The sequence below is a fragment of the Seriola dumerili genome, unplaced genomic scaffold (assembly GCF_002260705.1).
Source record: "Seriola dumerili isolate Sdu_G_001 unplaced genomic scaffold, Sdu_1.0 BDQW01000533.1, whole genome shotgun sequence".
NCBI lineage: Eukaryota > Metazoa > Chordata > Actinopteri > Carangiformes > Carangidae > Seriola > Seriola dumerili.
In genome coordinates this window covers 1,090,964-1,106,862 of record NW_019174788.1, presented here as the reverse complement: position 1 = coordinate 1,106,862, position 15,899 = coordinate 1,090,964, and positions in this window count along the sequence as shown.

Genomic DNA, 15,899 nt, shown 5'->3' with positions numbered 1-15,899 from the left:
TGCGGCATAACCACGGCCACTAACACTGACACAGTATCAAACTTGAGGCTGACACTAAAAACAGCAAGAGTAGTGATTATGGTTTGATAAAAGCATCGGTCCCAGAGCAGGCTGGAGCCAGTTTGCTTGTCTGTCCTACACATTCATACACAGATAGATTGAGAGACAAAGAGGAAAAGAGAGAGCAGCTGTTGAGTGTCAAAATGACAGTGTTGTGTTTTGGCCGCCATGTTCAAAATGTTCTGCTTCTCTTTGCCCCAGCTGACCATCTGTAACCCCGTCACCACCCTTGATCTGGCCTCCAGCTCTGCATTGCCTCCTCGTAGATCTCCAGCATTTCAAAACAGACACTTTCCACACACTTTGATAGATGACCTCTTAAGAAAAACAGAAACACAATGACAAATCTAACAGTCATGCAACAAAAACAGGGACAAAAAGAAAAACGGACAAGAGTTCAGCCTCCTGATGTCCTTTGGCCTTGTGTTTTTCATGTAAGATCAGATCACATATGGGAGTCATACATGCAAATTTGTCTTCTCAGAATAACACGAACAGTATGTTGACATTGTTCACTGAATTCTCTGGTCAGGATGGGACAATGACCCCAATTCCCCCACATGGCAAAACCACCTGAGGCATCAGCTTTCAACAAAACAAATAAATAAAAATGAAATAATGCATCTGCACCCTCCACAAGCCGTCACCCTCCCATCCTCGCTGATGCCCAGGAACCTGAACACTTTTGAGTGCCACACAAACTGCAGTGTAGATGCCTCAGGGCGTTTCAGAGGCACCAATTTGGTTTACACATAAACAATTTGGGCCGACTTACAAGACTGCAATTGCAGCCTATTTAGAATATTTAACTGTTTCAGGTCTGCAGTGGACAAGGAGAAAACACTTTAGTTTCAACAAAAGTTTCAAAACACTTCAGTGTACACTTAAATCATATTGGATGATACAACAGCTTTATAAAGTATAAGGTTTCTGTTACTGTAGCTTTTCTTCATCCATGATTACACTCATTTTAAAGGAGGTAACCAGTCACACTATTTGTATTTCCTACTTTATTAAACACAATCTTCAACGGATTTTGTATTTTATGGGCCCCATTGGAAGAGCAGGCTTAGGGTTAGGGTTACTTAGGGTTAATTATCTGAAAAAGAGAAAAAACTTGTTCGGTTTTGTTCAAGAGTCACTTGTTTAAGAGTTAAAACGTTCCTCAAGACTCTGAGGGCATGTAAGCATGTCATGAATTCATTCTGGCAAAAGTCCGTGAAGCTGTGATGGTCTCATGATGATGCAGAACAAATTGCACAAACAGACTTCTAATGACTGATTTTGTTTTTCTTGTAAAGAGAAAGGGACTTTCTTTTTTTTGTACACAAGGAGGTCAATCAGTTCAACACAGTAGGCAAAACGATGGCAGTGAGATTTGCCACTATGAAAACAGACAATATTTCTACCCTCATTCTCTCTGCTAGTCTCTCCCTCTGGCCAATAGTCACCCTCCTGGGAGTCGTCCTGCCAATCACATGCCAAATAAATCCACACAACCCTTTCCCCTACAAGCCTGAGCTTCCATGACATACATCCTGGAACCACAAGTTTCCCAAAGGATGCCAAGCCTCACTGTCATCCCCTTTATAAAAACAGCCACTCCTATCCCAGTATGCACTATACACACACACACACACACACACACACAAACACAATAATAGATAGACTTTTTAGAATTGAGCTTGAACTATCCCACAGACATGAACTAAAAATACAAGCCCTCACTTGTATTCATGACCGCTCAGAACAAGCTGCAATGAAACATCCAGCAGAGATGTGGAGCGGGCCAGCTTTTTGCTGTAAACCACAAGCACTTGTACAGCCTTGGGTGCACAGCGCTCTCAAACGCTGGCACGTAATGACATAGAAACTTGCATCAATAAGATGTCAACAAACAATCTGTTTCCATTCTTGCGCATCCCACAGTTAAGGGTCTAACATTGAAGGGGCTACAATGATTATGAAAATACCAAACACACACACATACATACACACACACACACACACACACACACACACTGTTTCTTACGGTGCACACATGCTATTGTAGAATAAAGATGGGTAGAAAAACTGCACATAAAGGCAAATGTAGGCATGAATTTTGTGTCTGAATGATGCAGGCCAGAGCCATTAGATGCTGCTTTTTTTTTTTCTCCCTCTTATTAAGGTGGAGCCTGGAGGAGTGAGCTGGAGGAGTGTAATTGAGATAATAACACGGTTGCACACACAGCTGCTGATGGGGACTGCAGAGCTGAGCCAGGTTGGAAGTCAACACCGCTGAGAGTCAGAAGAGTGCAGGTTTACTTGACAGCACATTCTGAGGACAGGACCCAACAGGCCATGGAGACAGAAGAGAGAGAGAGAGAGCAGATGTTAAAGGAGGATGAAGTAGTGTCTTTGCAAAGGTCCATTTTTGTATTCATAAAAAGATATACTCCAAAAAAAAACTAATTAGTGTCAAGTGCTTACTGCCTGCAGGCTTTATGTTGTACGTAGCTTGCTCCTTTGCAGCAGTAGTCAGCATAGTTACACACCTATTATATTTTTCAATAATGACCCAGAATCACAGCAAAAGCACGTTAAAACTTCCATCAAAACTTTCTGCAGCATAATCCTCCTCTCAACCACTCATCCTTATCTTCAATGTGTTCTGGGAGCTCGTGGTTCCTCTGCAATATATCAAATACACTACTGTCATGACATACTATTGACTCTCCGTAGCTCCAAAGCTTTGCTGTGCAATTTATTGGTGATACCAAGGTTTATCTGGAGCATACAACCCATTAAGGAGAAGGATTATACTGCTTGAGGTTTTTAACAAGTTTCTATGGAAAATGATTACACTGTAATAAAAACAAAACAACAACTGAGCTGTTTGAACAAAAAATGAAGTGATAAGACTGCCGTAAAAAAATTTCAAGGTTAACTGAATAGTTTGTTGTATTTGTTCATTAGTTGTTATAATGTCAAAATCACCAAAGGGCTGTTTGTAAGTTTTCTCTGCTTCGACCATCCTCCTCCTTATAATACAAGAGGTTTTAATACGCCCTCTGAGCAGCGCTACATCTACACTGGATGCTACAGTGAGTCGCTATCGGAAAATGACAAGAAGAGCCGGGGCCTAGCTGGTTAGCATGCTAACTTCAATAGAAGAAAAGTGATAGACATGATGGAGACGAGTTAACAGTGGTGTTGCTTTACACCGCTGGAGACAACTCTCGGTGAGTAAAGAAATGAAGTTTGATGCTGAACTCACAACGTTTCTTCTAGACCGGTAAGTTAACAGCTGTTAATGCTAACGCTGGCTATGAAGCAATAGCAAAACCTACAAATAGCTCCTTTAAATGAATGACAGAGTTATCTCATCATTTTAAGTTATGAGACTTAAACTCATAATATGTCATATACATTCTGAATGTGATAAATAGACAATTTAAGTGAGGTTTAGGGCCTGGCGTGAAGCTTTTACCCTTATCTAAATAGGCTATAGGCTACTGAGTAAATGATAAGAGATGAAATGATAAACTTTTCAGAGCTGCCTTTCAAGCCTGCAGGCTGCACATTCGTTACCCATATGATAGATTTTTGTGTATAAAAAGATAGATAGGGGAGTATTCCTCTAAATGGAAAATGGAAAAAGCCAGCATATGTGCACATGCACACCCCCATCACGATCTCACATACACACAAAAACCCACCAACACAATAATTACAGCAGTCCACACCCTCATCAGTTAGTACACACCGCTCACATTTTTGCCACTGAATCACACAGGCATCCGCTTCCTGTTTGCCCCCCACCCCAGAAGCTTAAGCCCCATGTAATCGTTCAACACCACAACACTTCCTTTGCTCTGTCCCTCCATCCTGTCATCCCCCTCTGCTAGGAACTGTTGACTCATGGTTGACTAAATCAACAGTTTCGGGTTAGAGGCATCCATCTGTGGACTGTGGTCACTGCTGTGGCCTGCTGGTCATTTACCTCTTTACCGGAACAAACCCCTGCAGTTATAGTCAACACACACTGACACTTGTGATAACAAGCGGAGCTGCTTTTCATTGGCAAAACAAGCACTTTGACACCATTGCACAGTCGGTGCAGCAAAATGGTGTCAAAAAAAAGTGAATGAACAGTTTGTAATTGTGCCAGAACAAGTTTGTCACAAGTTCTGTTTTCGAGACCCGTGGGTTTTGGGGGAAAGCAGATGTCCTTTCACGCTCGGTTCACAGAAAACTTCTCTGGCCTGCAGTTATGTGTGACTTTCCATTCTTTGAGCGGAAATAAAAGAACAGCAGGAAATTTGTTTGCTCGCAAGACACTGGCTGCATGTCAGAGCACAGGGGCTCCCAAAGATTTTCGTCTGTCAGCATCTTGTCTTGCATCTCATCGAGTCAACATCTAAAGCGCTTAATGATTTATTCCTCCAAACGTGGAGCTGGAGCAAGACCTGACATGAACGGGACAAATCTAATCTTTTTGTGCACAGCCAACCCGTATCAAAGCACCCCTTTACTTTAAGATATCTTTTCCTTCAGATGCAGCCGCAAATATATTACTGCCATTCAAGATGTAGAGCTGCTGAGTTTATGAGCCATTTGTTCTTAGCATGACAGCAGCAGTCTGTGGCACAGAAAGGTCAGAGTAAGATAATATATTCATGGGGGATATCCAATGTAGAGACTAATCTTCAAGGCTCAAATTTGAATCTAGGTGGTTTATGAGATGTACAAATTGCTCAGGGTAAAGCTCTGGGGATCTCTACAGACACAGCACTGCATGAAGCATGAACAAAAACGCACCTTGACAACTTCTGCTGAATGCTTTTCACAGCTATTATTTTTTGACAGAGCGCACACACACTACATCAACACACCAGGATTCAGGAAGTACAGCAAGTGAACCCCTGCTCATATGAAAAGTGTGTGCAGGGGAATGCAAAAACATGACTCCCTTGGGGTGGAAACCATCTGCCTCACTAGTAATCAGCTCGTGCAGTGTCAGGGTGTTTACAGTGAGGCTGCATGCTTGGTAGAAAAAAAAAAAAAAAGCCAAGACTTCATACATCAGTTTCCTGTTCAAGCCCCCAGAGTTTATGCAGCCACAGCATAGTGTGATGCTTATCACTGATGAAATGAGTGACCTGCAATTTGGGAAGCAGCCAAAATGCTTTGCTCACATGCAAAAGCTGCACAAGTGCTGTCGTATCCTCTAGATCTTGTAGTTAAAAGAAAAAAAAAAAAAAAGCTAGCGAGCTTTGAAATATTATTTAGATAGTTGTTCAAGTGTTTAATTGTTGACCTTTTCCATCGGACTGATGTGTAATAGATTTATGAAGAATGCTGAAATCCCTTCATGAAGTTTTCATCTTCGCACCATCCACGCTCGCTCCAAGGATATCTCATTTTTTGCTCCATTGGGTGAAACATAATAAACATCTCCTCCGAGAGAATGAAATTCCAGGGCTGCAGCTGTGGTGTCTGACTGCAGTGCAAGCAAGACAAGACTACGAGACCCCCCCACCCCCCCACCCCCCGCCCCCGCCCCCCACAGACAATTCACCTCTCTCACAGCATGTACTCTCCTGCCATCGCGTTTAGGTCAGACGTCTGCTGGATCCAATCTGAGGAGCTGCAGCATTAACTGTAACGTGAGGACGTGGCCGGTGTATTGACAGGAAATTAAATGGATGGAGTGAAACGTGCCTCAGACGTCTAAAAGTACTGACTGTACACTGAAGCTTCCTCTTTGTGGATTCCAAATCAAACAGTTCCATCTCATTAGGTTTCTACAATGAATGTTAATTAGATATAAAGACATTTAATACAGCACGTGAGGATTTTTTTTTTTTTTTATTCCAGTTGCTTGTTCAGCTTTTCAGTGTTCTCCTCGTTAAAAATATTTCTTACGCAAATTCAAAATCAACGTTGAAGTTCTTATTGGTCAACAGCGAATGTGCTTTTGCAGCATTCTTAGCTCAGGTTGACTCATCTTCGACTCCTTTTCAGCATCCAGAAATAGAACCAGCGGCTCTGTTTGGTTGGACAGTACAGTACGGGGGGTAATGTTTAGCCTGCAGGCTCAGCGAGGCCAGACATGTAATCTGGAGAGCTCGACTGCTGAGTTCACCCCAGGACATAGGAGAGGAGAAAATAAACTATTACAAGCTCACAAAGTATTCACTGGAAGCTATGGGGCAGTTTGTGTGTGTGTGTGTGTGTGTGTGTGTGTGTGTGTGTGTGTATGTGTGTGTGTGTGTGTGTGTGTAAGAGTGAGAGAGAGAGATGATGCATGCAAGTGTGCAGTGGGAACAATAAACACAGCTTGATGCCTTGAACTCTAAACCACACATTGTTATGCCAGTTTTAATCCACATTGGAGCATAAACATGGCTGACACCTTGTCAAAGTTGGAAAAAAAAGTTTTCTGACTTGCCGACACACCTTTCACTCTGTGAATATAAACACGCTGAAAGAGGGATTTAAGCAGATAAAAATACCATATTAGCACGGACTACTCGCACCTAAACACTGGGCAAAACTACACACTCAGCTACAAACTTTGTTGTTGATGTTGCTGGTCCCTCACACACTCGCCTCCTGAGTTATGCCTTTCCTCCTCACTCTGTAACTGAACCTTCACCACTCTCCCTGGACGTTAATCTCCCCTGGTCCTGCCCGCCGCCTGAATCCCTGCTGCTGCTCCTGATGGACCAGGTGTTTGGAATAAAAGTCTCTTAACCTGCTGCTGAGGTGGCGAGTGTGCAGACGATGGAGGAGTGGGATCGGCTGGAGCCTAATAAATACCGGTCAAGGCCCTCTTGAAGCCGGTTTTACAGTGCAGGGATTCATTTACAACAAGAACACTGAGGCAAAAATGCAATCTGGGCTTTGTTGCAAAATATTCCCACAGATGAAAAAGAAGTTACTGTTATGGGACTCCAGGTTTCATCATGACTGTGTGGAGAGACAGCTCAGTATGTGTTTCATTGCAAAGGCAAGAAAGGCAATGTTATTTACCTTTCAAAAGAAAGGCATCCAAAGTGTTAAGACATAAGAAGGAGACACACAAGGTGTCATAAAAAAGAAATAAAAATGTGAAGGATTTAAAAAAAGTAAAGTAAAATAGAAGATGGAAAGTAGCTAAAATAGATTGGAACAGACTAAATTAGGAAAACAGAAACTACAGTGCAAACAGAAACCTTTTAGGTCTCGACATCTTGATTTAAATGAACCAAGAGTTGGAACAGACCTTAAGTTTTCTGAGCGTTTGTTCCAGACATGTGGAGCATAGAAACCAAATTCTGCTTCACCAGGTTTAGTTTTCACTCTGGGGATGGTAAACAAACCTGTCCCAGATGATACGAGGGGTCTGGATAAATAGCAGCAGGTCAGAAATCAGAACCAACGTTATTTAACTGCTATTTAACATCAGTTCTTTGACACACGGGAAACCAGCGCAGAGATCTGAGAATTTGAGTGATGTGTTCCTCGGTCTTGGTCTCTAGCAGCTGTCCTGGCAACTTTTTAGAGACCTGTGAGGACACCATTGCAGTAGTTGAGCCTAAGGCCTTTATATATTTTCAAGAAGTTAAAGCTTAGATCTGAGGCCATGACTACCCTGGCTAATTATTCTTCTTTAGCTTAAAAAAAAGTTATTTCTTTCTTATCTTAGTTTAACTTGAGGGAAGTTTGGAACTTATTTGTTCAGTGCACTTACTTCCTAACTGTAAGGGACCATATGGTGACATCAAATTAATAGTTACAACATAGAAATGATTGCATCCATATCAAGCACACACAAAAGGGCACTGAAAAGTTTAAAGTGTTCCCAGCGCTGCAATGGCTCGTTTTCTCTGAATTCAATTAACGCAGGAAGAGATGTTATCTGTGTAATATTCAGGCTTCTGAAACTGTTCCTTTATCCATGTTATTTCAGTGCGCTTCACACAGAACACTCTGCGTCACTTCCAGAGAAAATAAAATGATATAGCTTTGCTGCCACATTTCTCAAATGCATTCATTTTCTCGGGGGAAATGATAGCCTGTCAGGAATTTCAGCCACTGCGAGTGAGCAAAAGGCAGGGCCTGTTTATAAAAAAAAAAGAAGAAGGAAAAAAAGAAAAGGCTTGAAAAGAGCAGGTCTTAATTTTCTAAATCTAAACAGAGCCAAAGTACACACCCTGTGTGTTCAGTAATTCATGCTGTCATCTATTTCTGTCAAAATGTTAAATGATTTTCAGCGAGCAGAGACAGGGTGTGATTTTTATGAATACTACACATGAAACACCGCTTGATGCATGTGAGGGAAGTATTAACATAACTGTTTGATAACAGCGTGGTAATTATGCAATGAAGATAAACGGCTGTTAGCAAAACTTGATGGAAAACATTACATTTTATTACATCCTCAGATAAAGCAGCTGCTTTGCACAGAACATTAACACGCTACAAAACTGCTGCTTGGAAAGTTGCTGACCTGCCATGACAGCAACCACATGACCAAAACACCCAGTCAGCTGAGTAAGAAGCAGCAAGTTCAGGTATCAGTGCACCTCCAAACATGGACATTATCTGTGCTGATGACGAGACCTCTGACACTTCAGTCCCGTGTCCTACATCCTGCTGCTACAACTGTTACAGCTTCACACAAATATATAGAACTGTAAAGCAAGCCAGCAGTCAGGATGGGAAGAATCCCAAACCAAACCCTTAAGGAATTCACATCTGGGCCAGCATGTAGCCAGAGTTTGGTCCAGACTTGTTTCTTCTCCATGGGTGCCTGGCACCACTTGGGAAATCTTGGTTTGGTTTTAAGCAAGTGGCACTCCACCCACGCCTCATTGGGGTTGAAGATAACCGCAAGAATTACATCCTATATGAATGTTTGTCACCCACTGTCTACTATAAGAACCGCCGTGCACCCCACTTTACTCTGACTGAGCGAGAATAGACCTGAGCAGTCAGTCAAGCATTACCCTGGGAAGCCTGTAATGACTACCTCCAGCTCTGTTTGCCCTTCTGTGGGAAGAGTGGTGGCTAAGAAAGAAACAGAAACAGTAAGTAAAAAAAGAAAATCTCTGTTGCTGTTGTAGGTGGGTTGTTGCTTCCTGTTCTGGAATGTCCCCTGTTTTCTTTTGTTTTCTTACAAAACGCACTAGTTTGTAATCTAAAATCTGAAAATATAAGTACACATTCCAAACAAAGAATAAAATAATGGCCCAAATTAAAGATTGACACACTTCGCAAGGTTTGAATTAAGGGATGATGCCAAGTTTTATCTTCTTTCAAACAATTCATGTATACTTTCAATTACTTCTGACAGCTTTTCAAACTCATGCTGTGGAGTTGTAGATTTTTAAATGTATTTTTAGATGTATTCTTTAACACCCACTTCTTGTGCACTTTGTTAGGAACATCTCTACACCTGCTAATTCATGCAATTAGCCAATCAGATAATCATATGGCAGCAATGCAATGCATAAAATCACGCAGATACAGGTCGGGAGCGTCAGTTAAAGTTCACATCAAGCATCAGAATGGGGGGGTCTTGATACCAGACGAGCTGGTGTGAGTATATCTGAAACAGCCTGTGGAGTTTTTTACTCAGAATGGTGGAAAGAACAAAAAACATCCAGGGGAGAATGACCAGACTGGTTGGAGATGACACAAAGGCTACAGTAACTCAGATAACCATTCTTTATGTGGTGAGCACAAAATCATCTGAACAACTTGGCGAACCCGGACGTGGATGGGCTACAACAGCAGAAGACCACATCAGGTTTCACTCCTGTCAGCCAAGAACAGAAATCTGAATACACTGACCCAGCCTCCCTTGTGTCAACATTCAAGGCTGCTGGTGGTGGTGTAATGGTGTGGGAAATGTTTTCTTGGCGCGCTTTGGGCCCCTTAATACCAATCAATCATGGTTTGAATGCTACAGCCTATCTGAGTATTGTTACTGAGCATGTGCGTCCCTTTATGGCCACAATTTATCATCTTCTACTGGCGACTTCCATCGTGATGATGCGTCATGTCACAAAGCAAAAGCAAGTCTCAAACTGGTTTCATGACCATGACAATGAGTTAACTGCTCAATGGCCTCCCCAGTCTTTCAGGCACCAGTCATCAGATCTGAATCCATACATTGATATAATGCCATTATTTTTGTTATTGTCAATAAACCCCATGAAAAGAGAAAAAACAACACTGTCTGTAGGAGCCAGAGAGGTGAAGCACTGTTTGTGAGGTGGACAGGACAACAACAGGCACTTATGCAAAGCTACTTTTAAAATAAAATGCATTGCTCTTTATCTGGGTAATAAATCACTCATGTCTTAAGACCCATACATGATACACATATTTTCAGATTCAGCGTGACTTACACTTTCCGGTGATATCATTATCTCTGATGTCCATCGCGAATGCACGTCCATAAATCCGCTTAGAAATCGTAGCAAAAATGCTCCTTATAACTGCAGAACTCGCCTGAGATTTATCACATTTTAAAAAAGTTCTTCAGTATCATAGTAATCCAGACAGCTGTCTATACTTCCATGGATACAATGCGAACAGGAAGTGCTAATAGCTAATTCGGCATACACTTCATGGGGCCAATATTTCGAAATGTCAACAAATACATGTTGCAAAGAATTGTTGTCTTCAGGGGCTTGAGTCGCAGCTCTCATACTAATACACATGGCAACATCAAACTTCCTGTTTACATGCCCCCAAACCATTGTGGGAGCTGTAGTTCTAAAACTTAGAGCATGATTATCCCCCATATCTTATTAATACAAAGAATGATCAGAGTAACAAAACCTGTGAATATTTGAACCATCAACATTTTGTTAGACAGAGTAGACAGGGGGGTGTTGGAAAGAGCACAGTGGTCTCAAGTCTGTCTGAGAGGGGGCCCACAGTGTCAGACTTTGGAAACCTCTGAGTCTGTTCACTTTAGCTGAACAAAAAACACAGTGGAAGTAATTACAAAATAGTGGTCCTTTGAATTTTCCTGATAGTGGTCCTTTGAATTTTCCTTCAGATTCTCTGAAGTCAGTTGTTTTAAAGACGTCAACATCAGGCATCTTGATGATCTGCTACAAACAATGGTGTAGTGACAAAACCAAAAGTGTTTTAAATTTAGGATTATGAATTTAGGTCTTCACTTGTACGAACAACAAACTGGGATATTTCATTTTTCAGAAGTCACAGTCTCGTTTTAAGGCTTTGTGTGCAGAGAAATTTGATCCCATATGGCGTAATCCTTATTTGTGTATCTGTGAGTTGCAGAAATTATATCAGAAAGTCCTTCTCACTACAAACACTATACTAAGAGGAAGAGATTTGCACTCTCTCCCTCTCTCTCTTAACCCATCTGCTTCATCCTGTGCTTTGATGTGTGTCTTAGTGATGGACTTCCAGAGATTAGGGCTGAGCTCTGAAGTTTGACTCTTTGATTGGAGAAAATATTTACAGCACACACAAAAAGAAAGAGACGTGTCTCGACCACCCACACCAAAACTGCCTTTTGAAGGGGGCAGAAAGAGGAAATCCAAGGGCTGTTTGCTACCAACAGACACAGGATGAAGGAGTGGGCGGATGTCGAAAAGAAGAGGAGGAGGATGTGAGAGTCAGAATTTATTCAGCGTTTTGGTAAATCTGGTATCTTTCCCGGCAAAATGATGAGCATAAGGCCTTGTATTTTCTTGCTGGTGGGCTTGATTTTCCTCAACACTCTCACATGTCAAGTGAAATCATTTGATTTCTGTAAATGATTCAGCTGTTGAACACCCACACAACTGATGCCAAAACTCAGCGTTTCATGTACCGTATTGAATTGTCTTAGTTTTAGTGTGAATTGCAGTAACATGAGAAGGCCCCAGGTATTTTTTGAAGTATTTTGAAGTAACGGCAGACTTAACATTGTGGTGCTGGGGTGAAAAGAGCAGTTTATAAAGGTGCTGAAAGCAGTGTGTAAAAGTTAAATTACAAAGCCTAAGGCAAAAGCATAGCCATGTTTTTTTTGTTGAAAGCTCCTCTGTGCTCTGGTCAACAGCTGCATATGTCTGTATGTGCCATGAATGTTAACAAACCTAAAAGAAACAGCTGGTTTTTTGTACAGATTTTATTGTTTGCAGGAAAACGGGCCCCTAGAGCTGCATCATTTTGTTTTTGAGAGGGTCCTGACATGATATTACATTTCACAGTCTATTCTATAATGCAGATGAAACATGAACAAAAACTTAAGGTTCAGGGAGAGAAAACAAGGAAAACTAAATAGTAGATTTAAAAAGAAACACTTGGTTTTAAATGTGAAAAAAAGGTTTGTTTCCAAAAGATGTTATGGATTTAAAGCGTAGCCGTAAATCATAGTCCTCATGTCTGTCCAAACCAAATAGAAACATTTCTCCGTACTATTCCAGTAAAGTACAGTATGTGATTTACTGTAAGTATGTGTCCGTACTGTTTATATCTGTACGTCTGAGGGAGAATGTGGCGTGAGCCTGAGCATCATCAGGGACGGAGAGGTGCAGACAGACAGCTGAGTTTTTCCACAGCATTACCATTAGCAGAGTTTTCTGCAGGTTTCTCTCTGCTGACTGCGCTGAGTGGGGACAGCTGAAAGAGTCGTAATCACCGGCGATGGAGAACGGGTTCTTTTTCCCAAGCCGACATTACCTCTACTCACAACTGCTCAGTGGGGGATTGGCGTGTGAGAGTATTTTTTTTATTTTTTTTTATTTGGAAGGCAGGTAAAGCAAAATGACAACAAAGATATCATACATATGGGACAAAGATACTTTCCTTTATGAACATGTCCCAGAGGCCTGGATCTGATTCTGTCATAAAAATGAGTAAAACAATTCTTCATGTCACCAGGCCGGGTCACACAGAGAAGTAGCTCATCTCACTAAATGCTGACCCAAATTTACACTAATCATACAATCAGACTACTCTCAATCAGGTATTATTATATTTGATGGGAGTCATCATAGAGGCAACTGAAAGGTCTGTTTAGCATCTTTTAGACCAGGTTCTTCTCCAGGTCACACATGAGCGTGTACTGTTGCTCCTTCACCGGGCCAATCGGGATGCGCCAGTAATGAAATTGACTCGGACACTTGCTGACTCTCTGAGAAGAATCATCTTCAGTACACCTTTTGCCACAGGACCTTCATCAGTGGCAGCGATAAATGGCCACTGAATTAATACGACATCAAGGTGCATGTGGAGCAATACACAACAACAAGATCAGGAAGGGATTTTTAAAAAAGCAACATTTGCATCCCAATAGACATGAGTGAAACTTTACAGATCAGAAGCAGAATCCACGCAGTGCGCGTTCATGTTCATGTTTATGTTTTTTTTTTTCTTTCATGAATGTTTCAGGTAAGATTTTAGAATACATTATACACATAGTGTATTGTGTCTATTTCCTGTGATAATCGAATCAAATTCAGGCGCTTGTTTTCAGGCGAGATTGAAGAAAAATCATTCATTCATTCAAACTACAGTAGCTCTTCCACAAATACACAGTTTGCATGAGTCTTAACGATGCCTGTTAAACATCACTCCAGCATGACCATCGTTGGTCCATACACACGCACACACATGTACACAAACACACATTTTAAACACACACTTGCCTCCTTGTTCACCTTGTGGCGGGCTGTTCTCATGGTGTTGACAGGGGAGACAAGGGCTCCCATTGACAGGGTCGCCCTCCTCCCCGTAGGACCAGATGTTCAGAGTTAGCGGGCAGTTTGAAAATGACACACTCATTCTTGCGCCATTTTGGATTTCCCACTCAGCTCCTGACAGATGGGTTGAGGAGGTGAAGAAAGGTAGAAGGAGAAGAGGGAAATCAGTCAGATACTTTGCTCAGTATGTCGCTGAAGAAGAGCAGTTTATATAAAAAAATTTAAAAAAAAGTAAAAGCAAAAGTAGCAAAGTAGCAACAAAAAAAAAAAAGAAGACATATATGAGCAAACTTTCATTTCTCACTCCATAATGCTCCCCCATCATCGGGTCTGGCTCTTCTCAGCGTCTTCCTCTCGAGACTTATGCACCAGTACAATAGACTCGAGCCATGTGTAGGCAAAATATGCAAGAACCGGATGGACCAGAACAACCCTTCTGCATCACGTCAAATGCAAACACACTAAACACGAATAACAGAATATAGATGTCAAGCGTTTCAGGGCAAGGCCACAGAGAGACACAGCAGCTGTAAACAATCTTCTGCAATACACTGATGGGGCTCAGGTGATTATGAGTGAGGAGGGGTTATGCCTGAGGGTCTGCATGAAGTTTTAGTAATAAAACTTTCTGGTCAAGATTCATACCCACACAATATATCAGACTGGTGGATGTTGATGACAAAAAAACAACTGCAACAGGAAAATAAAAAGTAGTATCTAAAGCCTTTTGTAAAACACATATATTCACTTTTTGTAGTAAGTAAGATAGGGAGCTCTCCTCCGTATGATAAATATGTAGCTGCAGGCAGCAGCCAGTTAGCTTAGCATGAAGAAATAACAGGGAGACACGGCTACGTTAGCTATAATGCTAGCTGTTTCCTCCCTGTCGTTTCAGCTGTATTTAACACAAAGCAAAGAAAATGGTTATCTAATCATCTAACGTTCAGAAAGAAAGGCTATAGAAAGAAGTCGATGAATTGGTTTTCACATGAAAGCTTGACGCATTGTATGTTTTATGATTTTAAAGAAATATGTGCTGAGGAAAACAGTTAGTATATATATATATACTGTATATATATGTGCTAGATTTGGTAAGTGTCCTGTTCGGTTCCCTGAATGTATTGCTGTAGGGCACACACACACACCATGTGCACAGTGCCACAACAAAGTCTTTGCTTGTGCTGACACCAGATTTACAGCCACATCACACAAGTCGCTGTCTGTTACTGAATTAGGTTGTGTTTCTCTAATGTGGGCAGAATATGAGGGCTGGTGGTTTTGTTGCCTCGTTTGTTTTATTGTCTCCAATGTAAGGATCATGTTAAGGTTATAGACCTTGAGCACTGAATTCAAAGTCACACAGTATTAGTTTGAGAACATTGCAGCATGTGACAGCAATTAACTGAACTGCAAAATAAATGAATAGGATAAAACAAAGATATTTGGACAATTAATACAGTTAACGTGTTTTGTGGTCATAACTGCTCACTGTGCGGCTGATAGTACTATGTAATGGTGCTTGTTCATCCGTTTTATTATCTATTTCAACACTCAAATGTGAGGAGCGAGACAAAAACAAAGTAACTTAAAATAAAGTAAAGAAAAACCTTTAGCAGATGTTTTCCATCCTTGCTACTCATATGGGGACCTTATGCACATGTTTTGAGGTCTGTTACGTGGCCATGAAGGCTGGCCAGCAAAAATGAGAATTGAAGAAAATGGTAATGCTGCTAATCTCATCTTCTCCTCTCCTTTATGAGTCTTAAACAGTATCAGCTGGAAACAAGTGAAAATGCTTATTCAGCGATCTGTTCCTTCAAATAGGACACAGTATGCTGGATATTAGTTTTACAAATGTAGCTTTTCGTTCTGGTAGTACGCTACTGTGAGCTGAGGGGTGCTCCTCAGAAGATGAACTGTTTCTACTTTGAGCACTAGTTTCCCTTCACAGGCCAGAATGTCAACTTTGCCTAAAAGATATCTCATAATGTAACAGGAACACTCTCACTAAACTCACTGAGCACTTTAACACTCTCAAGGGAATAAACACTTTTGATTCTAATGATTATAATGAAAGCAGTTTCCTTTGAGGCTCTAAAAATAGCGTATCACTACTTTGCCACGTCCAACACTTTC